The sequence below is a fragment of the Pinus tabuliformis genome, chromosome 4_1, assembly GCF_031772625.1.
Source record: "Pinus tabuliformis cultivar Carrire ecotype Pingquan chromosome 4_1, CPIR1, whole genome shotgun sequence".
Lineage (NCBI taxonomy): Eukaryota > Viridiplantae > Streptophyta > Pinopsida > Pinales > Pinaceae > Pinus > Pinus tabuliformis.
In genome coordinates this window covers 733,456,190-733,468,094 of record NC_142303.1, presented here as the reverse complement: position 1 = coordinate 733,468,094, position 11,905 = coordinate 733,456,190, and the positions used below count along the sequence as shown (strand labels likewise).

General features: G+C 35.0%; 1 long non-coding RNA gene across 2 annotated transcripts; it reads right to left on the bottom strand.

The window, feature by feature from the left end:
* Positions 1-7,662: 7,662 nt before the first annotated feature.
* On the bottom strand, positions 7,663-8,692 carry LOC149178228 (uncharacterized). 2 transcript variants are annotated; one of them, XR_016258840.1, is made up of 3 exons: positions 8,509-8,692; positions 8,344-8,406; positions 7,663-8,058 (listed from the first exon to the last, which is right to left on the bottom strand). It is a non-coding gene; the product is annotated as an uncharacterized LOC149178228 (long non-coding RNA). The 2 variants fall into 2 exon arrangements; XR_016258841.1 differs by having other exon boundaries at positions 7,663-7,951.
* Between the last annotated feature and the right edge of the window lie 3,213 nt (positions 8,693-11,905).

Genomic DNA, 11,905 nt, shown 5'->3' with positions numbered 1-11,905 from the left:
TTGCCTATTGTTTCATTTTATTCTACACCAAAGTCAAGTTATGTTGATCTGCCTATTGTTTCATTTTATTCTGCACCAAAGTCAAGTTATCCTTTAAGAGTTGGAGAATTTTTTATTCATGCTTGATGTGATCTTGCACTACTTGAACCTTAGAATTTTCTTTTAAAAATAATGTGATGGATGGTGGATGATATCCATAAAGTGCCATAAATGGGGTCACTTTTGCTGCAATATGGAACGAAGTGTTATACCACCATTCAGCAAAAGGCAGCCATTTGACCCATTGCGTATGTTTATCATATAAAAAGCAACGAACATATCCTTCCAAACATTTGTTCATTATCTCAGTTTTCCCATCAGATTGAGGATGATAAGATGAGCTATGACCTAACTAAGTAACCAAACAAGAAAATAATTGTCCAAAAATTTCCAGTGAAAATAGGATTTCTATCGCTTACAAAAATCTTTGGCTTTCCATATACCTTTTAGATTGTTTCCATAAATGCAGTAGCAACTGTAGTGGATTTAAATTGATGAGATAATTCACAAAAATGTGCATACTTGATAAGTCTATCAACTACTACCATGATGACACTCTTTCCTTCAGACTGGGTTAAACCTCTGATAAAATCAATTGAAACCTCCTCACAACATTGACTTGGAAAAGATAAAGGTTGTAATAGAGATAGGGTCGTACTTATATCTACTTTATTTTGTTGGAAAACCAAACATTTGAATATCAAATTTAAGACCATCCCAAAAAAAATCTTTCTTAACCCTGTGGTAGGTTTTTAAAAATCCTGAATTCCCTCTTAAAGGACATGTGCAATTCCAGAAGATCTTTTGTCTGAGTTAGGAATTCTTACATAGGTATAAGCGATCTTTGTACCATAACAAACCATTTTTTCAACTAAATGTATCAGATGTACTATGACCTTCTTGCAACTTTTGAATGCATTCACACACTTCTTCATCATTCTTCTATTCATCCCCTGCTTTTTTTATCCAATCTGGTTGGATAATATAAATAGCACAAAACAATACCTCCACATCCTCATCTTTTCTTGAGAGTGCATCTGTGACAACATTTTTCTTTCGTTTTTTTGTAGATTATTTCAAACTCATAACCCAACATCTTTGTGACCCATTTCGGCTACTCTTTTGAAGATAATATTTTTTCTAAAAACTATTTAAGATTATCATGATCCGTTTTTACCTTGAAGTGTCTTCCCATTAGGTAAAGTCATCATTTCTTAAGTGCATAGAGTATTGCCAACATTTCCTTCTCATAAAGTGTAAATAACTTCCTTTGATTGGACTACTTTCAAAAGAAATGGGTCTCTCTTCTTGCATTAAAACAACACCAATTCCATTTCTTGAGGCATCGCATTGCACTATAAATTTTTTTGTGATGTCTAGCGTTGCTAGTACCAGTGCTTGGCACATTTCCCATTTAAGATGTTCAAAAGATTTCATTGCTTCTAGAGTTCAAAAAATGCATCTTTCTTCAATAATGTTCTTAGAAGTGCTTATATTCTCCCATAATTCTTAACAAACTTTCAATAATACCCTATCCACCTGAGAAATCCTCACAGATGCTTTATGGATGTGGGGATTTTCCATTCCTTAATAGCTTTAATTTTTCTAGGGTCTACCTTAACACCTTCATAAGATACAATATGACCAAAATATTCCACCCCTTGTACTCCAAAGAAACATTTGGAATTTTTTCAATATAAGTGTTTCTCCTCCAATAGTTTGAACACTCTATCAACATGTTAAACATTATCCTTCCAAGACATGTTGTAGATTAGTATATCATCAAAAAATACTAACACAAATTTTCTAAGGAAATGTTTGAAAATGGAATTAATCAAACCTTCAAATGTAGAAAGTGCATTTATAAGGCCAAAAAGCATAACCAAAAATTCATAATGACCCTCATGAGTTTTAAATGTTGTTTTCAGAATGTCTTCATTATGATTTGATAATAACCTGAACGAAGGTCTAACTTGGTGAAGTAAATTGTTCTATGCAATTCATCTAATAATTCATCAATGACAAGAATGGGAAATCTATCTTATAATATGAGCTTGTTGATACCCCTTTAATCGGGACACATGCTCCATGATCCATCCTTCTTGTGCACCAATACTACTGCAACAAAGAAAGAACTTTGACTAAGTTTAATTATACCAACCTCTAGCATTTCTACAACCATATGTTCAATTTCACTCTTTTGGGCATAGAAACATCTATAAGAACTGACATTTGGAGGAACAATCCCTGGAATCAAATGAGTAACATGATCATGATCATGAATAGGTGGGAGGCCTTTAGGTGTCTCAAATACATTTGGAATGATTGTCCAAGACTTTTTAGAGATCTCTACAAATATATGCTTTCGATGTGGAAACCTCTAGCAAACATAATTGTGCAATTACACCACTTGTTCTTTCTTTAGAATATTTTTCATGTCGTTAGAAATCATTATATTTTCTGGTTTCCCTATGTGAACCCTTAATTAAACTTCATTTCCTTCTAAAAAAATTCAAGAAAAGTTCTTGAAAATTAAAAGCTATCGTGCTTAAAGATTATAGCCATTGGACTCCTAGTACAACATCAACACCACCCATTGGAATGGAAAGAATTGGATTGTTCAACACATATTCTCCCATGGATAGGCTCATATTATAGAACTTTCCATATAAATTTATGGTTCTTCCATTTGCAACCATCACTTGACACTCTGGTGCTAGATATAGGAAGCACTTCAATTCTTTCGCTATCTTAAAATGAATAAAAGTATGGGTACTACCCGAATCAGTCAACACTATTAAATTTTTCTTCTTAATATGTCCTTCTATCTTGATAGTTTGAGGAGTGGTAATTCCAGCCAATGCATTAAAAGATATGGTTGGATTCATTTCTTCTTTCTCTAGGGTTTGTTGTTGGTGTTTATCCTCTTCTTTTGATGGTTCTTGTTCTTTTTCTTCTTCCGCTTCACAATCTATGTAAAATAATTTCTTTTCAACACACTTATGACCTTTAGTATATTTTCTATCACAACAATAAGGTCATTTTTCTCTTTTTTCTTCTAATTGTTGTGGTGTCAACCTTGTAGGTTGTGGAAGGCTAAATTGAAAGAAACTTTCATCTTTATAGTTGTGATTGGTAAGCTTCTTTGTTGCCATAATTTTTCTTTCAATTTTTCTTTCCAGCCTGAATGTTTTCTCCAATGAATCGGGTTCCCAAAGGAAAACCTCATGTTCGATATTCTCATTTAAATTCCCTATGAACACATCAGTCCTATGCTCTTATGGAATATCTTTTACTCTTATATTCAATTTTTGGAAATCTTCAATGTGCTCCACCATTGAACCCTTTTGTTTGAAATTTATCAATTGGCTTAAAACGGTGTTGCTTTTTGTACCCTTGTAATGTGCTATTATTTATTCCATAAAAATTGTCCAAGTGACAATCTTCTTACAAGTGAAAAGCCATTAATACCATACAAACTGATTGGGTTCAAAATAGAAAGTCACAATGCGTACATTTTGTGTGTTTTTCACATTATGGAGATCAAAATATTGCTTCATCTATAGTATCCAGGTTACGGGATCTTTGCCATCAAAATTCCTCATATCGATCTTTGGGAGATGGTGGATTTTCAATCCAACATTAGAGTCTATGAAATCATGACTAACATTTCTTTTGTTCTCATCATGAGTTTCCTCTACTACCTTTTTGCCATTAGGAAGCATTTATTATAACAACTTTGCCAAACCTCCTTTCAAACCTTCCATGTCTTTCCTCAAATCTTCAATTTTTACTTTTAAACCATCCATCTTATCTTCCACACCATCCATCTTATCTTCCATCCATTTTAGTTTTTGTTACTTTTTGTGAGAGTGAAATTTGTTGCACTTGGTCTCGTAATTTTGATATATCATGTTGCATTTCTTCCTCTTTTACTAGATTTCTGGTTTCTTACTAAGTGTTTCCATTTTCTTTCGCCGGGGCATCAATTAATCATAAATATGCTTCACTATGCCCTTTTAATCACTTCAAACAAATTTTTCAAACCAAACTTATGCAATTTTTAAAAAAAATACTACATACATTGTTTCTCTTTGTAAGGGCTCGATATTGAAACTGTTGTATATCTGTAATTTCAGATCTTCAAGGTTGGAAATTTGATCTTGTGATAGCCCTATGTCTCCTCTTTCCAACCCCACAAGTCTGATCTAGATTTAAATTCTCCAATAAAGAGTTATATCAAATATCTCACGATGCCCTGATTATAAATTGATTCAGTAGAGAAAACTTGTAGGAAGTGTCACATGTCATTGTTTTGACCTTTGGACTTTAAAAAAAAATACAAAAAAACTACAATTCGTCCTCTTTCTATAATTCTTTACGAAATTTAGAAAAACCATTATAACTTTTTTTACCAAGGTAGCTTGTTTGAAATTGAATTTGGCGTCCTAAAAAAACCTTAACTTCCTTAGTTCATATCTCCGAAAATCTAGCAAGAGAAGATCTGAAATTCCTTCCTGAGGTTCATCATGATTTCAAATCAAATGGATTTTAATTTCAAATTCTGAAGCTTTGTAGAAAAAAATTATAGAAAAATTTACATGATGACTTGTTTGAAGCAGTGAAACCCTACAATCCAAAGCTATGATACCCATTGTTATGCAACCAACTCACAAAATAGAAGAATGAGATAAATCAACGACTTCAAAAGTAACATATTCAAAGGCGAAACCTCATTTACATTACACAAATGAACAATTCTTGAATCATACAAATGACAAGCCCTCATTTCTATATATAAAAGTCCAAGGGGTCATAATATAATCAGAGGAAAACATAACAATAATAATGTAAGGGAACAACAATAAAAATATGGGAACAACATGAGCACAAAAATAATAACAAGGGACTAAAATAACAATAATAATAGGGGGTACACTAGCATTATAGGGATCTAACACAAAGTACCCACTTAAACCACATTACTACATTTTCTACTCTGATATGATTCTTTGTTATGAAAGACCAATTAAGAAACTATGCATGCCATACTATAAATCATGTAAGTTCTAGCAAAAAGAAAAATATTTGCAATGTGAGTTATTACAATAACATTTAGCATTGAAACCATATAATAACCATTAATTTATGTTGTGGAATATAAATGGATGGAAAAATAGGAAACACTTATCCTTTAATCAGAGGTTCCCCAACTATCCTTGACACCAGATATTGTAGTCAACCATAGGCTCTGTTGGATATAGACTTTTTACAATAGCCCACCCACAAGGTAATAATATTATACCATGAGGATGAGTACATAGGCTAACTTTGTAACTCACGAATTGTTAGCTCGCAAGCTATAATACACCTTGATATTAATGTCTTGCTATATTTAAAGTGAACTATTTTTGGACTTGAGCTTTGAAAAGCCATGTTAAGTTGAAATGGATGTGAACAATAAAGTTATTATGAGGTAATAAATAGATTTTATTAATAAATAAAAAGTTGGAAACTACTTGGGAAAGAAACACTAGAGTAAAAATATTCTTGCAAAAATTTGGAAACCATCATTTGATGGGGAAGGATCAAAATAATCTTCCCTTATAGGACTCCTACAAAAGTCCTAAAGTCCTAGGAGGTAATAGATAATATTTAATAGGAGGTAATAGATAATATTTAATAGGATGGGAGAAAAAATCTATTAAATCACTTAGCCGAAGAAACGGGTTAAGTATGAGTGGAATAAAGTGGCGGAAGGATCAAAATAATCTTCCCTTATAGGACTCCTACAAAAGTCCTAAAGTCCTAGGAGGTAATAGATCATATTTAATAGGATGGGAGAAAAAGATATATTAAATCACTTAGCCGAAGAAACGGGTTAAGTATGAGTGGAATAAAGTGGCGAGGGAGAGAAAAATAGGTTTTAAAGGAAAAGAAAAAATAGCTTTTTCAGATAAAATAAAATAAAATAAATCTTAGGCAAGTGGGTTGGCACAGTCAAAAAAAACATAACGTTGCTAAACAAAAAACTAAAAAACTATGTCAAGGAAGAAAATATATTAAATTACATTATGGAGGAATCAAAAATATATTAAATACATTATGGAGCAATCAAAGGGGCTACTGGTTCTCGCAAGAATGCATATCTCAGCCCAAGGGAACTAATGGATTCAGTTCAAGCCCGGGAGGATGACGAATACGATTAGGAAATATATTTACATAAGAAATTTGTTTAAATAGTAATTATGATTATATAGTAAATATGTACGCATAGTAAATACGATAAGTATATTTACATAGTAAATATGTTTACATGTATTTCCGGTTGAACACTTGTGTGCTTGAAAACCATTTTGTTATATATTAAATGTTATAATGAATGCATGAAAATTGTATATGTTTACGCTTTAATCCTGGATTTGGTAGAAGTATGACTTCTATCACTTTATCACTTATTATACTTCAATTATTTGTTTATGAATATGTTGTAGATAGGACCTTCACCAATTTTGATTAAAATATTTCTTGGAGGGCAACGATGATGAAGTTTAAGAGTAGGAAGAGTACGCTACAGGTATATGGAGAAAATTTCTATATATTCATTAGGAAAAAGATCATTAAACTCCCATATCCTAAGGTATAATTTGACTTGTAATTAGAATATATCGGTTTTAAAACCTTGTGGTTGCATGCATGTCTTCTCCAATATGAAAATTATGCATCATACACATGGCCTGTGAATATAAGATTTGTGGGAAAAATAAAGAAATACTTTAACTAAGCTGGTCAGGAGCCGAGGCTCTGATTAGAGCAACATGTACTGAAGAAACAAAAACATGTAATGGCTTAGTGACAGCAGAGAGATAAATTATCTTCTACCTATAGTCCAGATAGACACTAGTAAGAAAATAATTAGCCAACAGGGTTATGCTATTACGGTTCTCACCATCAAAATGCGTCAGAGTCGAATTATAAAATTAATAAGATAACCAAAGGCCTTTGATTTATTAGTCGACATAGAGAGACCTCCAGACCAGTACCATGTTATACCACCCCAAATTAAACTATTTCCAATAAGGCTTCCAATTAAAAATTAAAGGTATAACCAGTAAATTAATGGATCAACTTCAATTCCACCTAGAATTCATCACACGTAGTGGTTATTTAAACTTTCATTCAAAGTTACAGTTTATTCGAAAAAAATAACTATAAAACTAAAACATAGGCTCTCAGTAGAACAACCATCCCACTGAATGAGGGGAGTAGATAAAGTATTGAAACTTCTATCCGACGCCTGCCCCTTGAAGTCAAGTGAAAGCTACGGAGGTGCCAAAAATACATATTGTCATCTCCTTATGAGGAAAATAAAGCATATACCATCAAGGGTCGCAAGGTGTCATATACCAAGAGATATTTATACCTTCATTCTAGGACCATTACATGCTCGGGGAAATCAAGAATTGTTCCGTTAAATTAGACTACATATTCGATTCAAGACAATAAGAAAAGTGTCCAAATATGTATGTATAGGAGGCATTGGATTAATATTCAATTACAAAACATAAATTCAGGAAAGAAAAAAAAAAATTGCAGAGATACAATAGCCATATGGTAAGAACAAACTGATTATATAATCTACAGTAGTAACTTATGAAATTCCTAAATATATTTGACCTAGGAGGAGCCGGGAAGTAGAAGGAAAATTAAAATTATGAGGGTTCCGGAAAGGAATGGAAGACCCCATTTAGAGTGTTTATGTTACAGATATACATTTGAGTTCAAACATGAAAAATAACGGACACGCCAGACGATGAATAAAATAGGGATCACGCCATAGTGTGATGAGCGCTCAGATATAACTCTACTCGATACATTATCTAGTCGTCGTGCTAATGGGACAACCACCGACCTGTTACAGAACAATGGCCATTAGGGTAGAGTAAGAAGATTCCCTGCTACAAACCCTCCAAACTCTTCGTAAGGAAAATACGAGCCAGCGAAAATGGGTGCTTTTATCTGGGAAAAAGAAAACTCTTTAAGACTGTCGAAAAACCTTAAAATGTAAATATACATTTACACATTCATCAGAACAACAAGAAATCACCTGTTAGGAACAGAGAGGACAAACAATTCCTACAAGGGTTCAGAAAAAAAATAAGAAAAAAGGACGAGTCTAAATCACATTCGTATAGCTGGAATGACGTGATAACATGGTACCTGGTTAAATAATTAGCCATACAGAGGATAAAGACGCCATTATAAGTATAATGCCGAAGATTAAAAAAATAAAGGACAAATTACCAGTGTTACGCCTTACAGAAGGAGGGAACCCTCGTAGCAAACCCTTGCATTCCAAGAAGAAACCTGAAGAAAACAAAAATTAGGAAAGATATAGGGTCTAGAAAAATAATACCTTTGTGAGAAAATGTACAAAATAAAAATGTAAATCCAGTCAAGTAACTCAACCAAGAAAGCTTATAGTCAATATCAACTTAATTGGGCTTCGCCGCGATATAGATAGGAAGGCCATAGCGCCAGCCATTCATTAAGACTTGCTACACAGGTCATTGAGAATCGTAAACGCTAAGGAATAGCGGGAAAAAATATATATATATCTCCCGCTTACCAGGGCTTCTGCAGGGTCACAGTGAACCCAGATAAAATAAGGTTTCCACGCCAGAGAGATCTTGAGGATAGAAAAATCGTTACAGATGTCAAACTTTCCTGTCATGCTGCAAAGTGGCGTTAAGATCGTGTGTCACCATTTCACCATTGGAGACAACGAAAGGAAAGTACGGGCTAACTTTAGGTCGAGGGCTGGGATTTGAGGCTGAATTCATCCCTCAACCTTGTATCATCCGCACTAGATCTACACCGTCCACACAATCCAACCTATGACATTCACCTGACCTTCACATGGACTGGGGGTGCGTGGCTTCTATCCATTCGCCACAATTTTCCAAGAAAAATCATAATTCCAAGAGCCATTAATGTGTTGATATGATACCCGTTGAAAATAAAGTTGGGATAACCCGTGAATATGTTTAATTAATTTTCCTATCAACCAAGGTGTAAACTACGCATGTATAGCCACCTATAGTACCATTGAACCATAGGGTTACCGTATTTCATTATAATGCCATGTTGGAAAAGTAACTTGCGGACAGATATTAGCTTGACCGTGAAAATCCATTAAAACGATAAGGTAAGTGGAAGGAGCACGGAGTATGGTTTGCAAGTTTATCATATGAAGGAGATTGGGATTTATGTATAAATGAAAACCATTTTTTGCACTTGGGCATATACTCTTGTTGTCACGCCCCCAAGCCTATGGTAGTCTTTCAACCGTGCCGGCGAGGTGCTGCACCACCGAACACTTTCTTTTTAACAATACTCGTGCACATGGACTACGCCTAATTCACTTGTCCTTACTTAGTTTGTGATTCGCAACCAAGTAAAATGCATTTATCTTTTATACTTAATGAAGCCCATACTCATTCATTATCCAAATGCAAATAACCAAGAACATCAACAATTGCACACAAGTATAAAGGGAGGGGCAACTCCCGGTAAAGTCTGCCCGACAATAATATATTATAACAGTTCTTCAATAATACATCATCAAGTATACTTGGCAAAACTCCAAGTCTATACTTAGAATAATTTACAACCAAGGCAAAGACAGCCTTTACAATACATGTGCCAACCTCATACGGTAGGAGGGTGCTCACCCGAGACACCAAGAACTCCTCCTTTAAGTTCTGCACACAATCACCTCAAAACCGCACTCTTTCAACCTACGACCAGCTCCCGGTAAATCTGCGCACTCCTTCTTGAGCGCATGAGTTATGCGCACTTTAACTGCGCCCTTTTACCCCTGCTCCAAGTGTAGAAGAGATATGCGAGTTGCTTGATTGATGATGCTCCAAATGAGCTTCAAGTCCTTCGTATTTATATACAACTCTGCGTGTGGTTGGAAGGGGGTGTCCAGCCTTAAGGCCGACCCCACAACCTTCATATCACGCCCATATGTGCACTTCATACGTCGGCCAAACTCCATTTGCCATCGCATATAAACAAGGATTAACACTTAACCATTTTAAGCATCTTTTCCCCTTTCGTCGCATTTTAATGTCGCATATTGTCGCATAAGGTTCGGATGATCGTCGCATAAGAGCGCCCGCCCGTCGCACCGTCCGCCCGCTCGTCGTGCACGGAGCGCCCGCTCGTCGTGCAAGGAGCGCCCGCCCGTCGCGTGCCTGCCCGAGTCGCGAAGGCCTTACACCTGTGGTCGGGATAGACGGCTTGTCGCCTCTCCATTTGGGTTCAAACCCCTCGCTGCATGTTTCCAGCTACTCCAGCAACTTATATGTTGATCAAACTTGCTCCGCTGCTCCGCAACATATATTGTACAATCACGCTTCTGTAAATATGTATACATTGCGAATTCAATCTCGCTTCTGTAAATATATGTAAATTGTGAATTTCGGGTTAATACAGCTTCTTCTAGAGGGACTCACACCCCCCCCCCCCCCCCAATTTAAAATTGGAAGGAGCACAGTGGAAAGAAGGTGTGCACTCAACAATTAAATAAAAAACGAGATATCCTTTCTTTACCAAGAAGTCAAAGAAATTTAATGAGAAGGGAGATGATGGCGAGGGACTCACACCCCCCCCCAGTTTAAAATTGGAAGGAGCACAGTGGAAAGAAGGTGTGCACTCAACAATTAAATAAAAAAAGAGATATCCTTGCTTTACCAAGAAGTCAAAGAAATTTAATGAGAAGGGAGCTGATGGCCTAACATAAGAAGGTAAAATTAAGGGTGTTGGAAATCATAGGTTGAGGAGGGAGAAATATTAAAGGAAACATATAACCCACAAAGATATAAGATACAAGGAGCACTTAAGTCACTCACGATAGGTGTGATTGGAAAAAAAAGTTAAGTAGCCCAAGGTAACCATAAATTGATGTGAAGGGTTTTATATATTTACTTATTGCCACTTTCTTAATTCGTTTAAAAAAATATAATTGAGATATATGACACAACTTATCTCTATCACAAAATGTGCACAACAATGATAACCGCCAAATGCTCAACTAGTCTTAACGAAATCTCAAATTCTATCTCTCTTTCCCCTTAAACCTACACAATCCAAGGAAAGGTATCATTTTCTCTATAATGGAGTTCCTTTGATTTTCTCATTTCCCTCTCGGGATGAAACATTACTAGTCAAGAAACCTTAATGCTAAAATATCCAAAGACTCATAGCCTATGGAAAACTTCACCTGTAATATCAATGATTTCAAGTAATCGGGTATTTCTCAGCTAGAACATGACCCAACTAACATATAACAAATAAAAGGGCTTTTTTCATAAAACTTGTATTCTCTGCAAGAAGCAAGAACATGGAAATGGAAGTAAAGAATGAATGAATAAACACCAAACAACCAAATTGGTGTGATTAAATATGCATGCTTTCGATCTAACACATGGTGTCACCCAAGAGTCTCACATAACCATAATTTCCCTCAATTTCCTTTAATGATGTTAATGAATATAAACCAAACCTTTCTAGCTACCGACCACTCTTGTGGTATCATACTCCCTTGTGTTTTTTTTCCTTTTTTGTCTACCATATGGACCCACCCATGAGGCTCGCATAATAATATTCTCCCTTAAATTACCAAAATGAGCTTAATAAAAGTTCAAAACAAAAGGACTATCCTCTCTAGCTACACCACTCTATCATGGGATCATAGCCCCTTATATTCTTCTCCTTGTTAGATTATGGTCAATAATAATTTTATTATTATTATTCAAAATGAGTACATAGATATGCTCTTTGTTCTTTCATCATATAC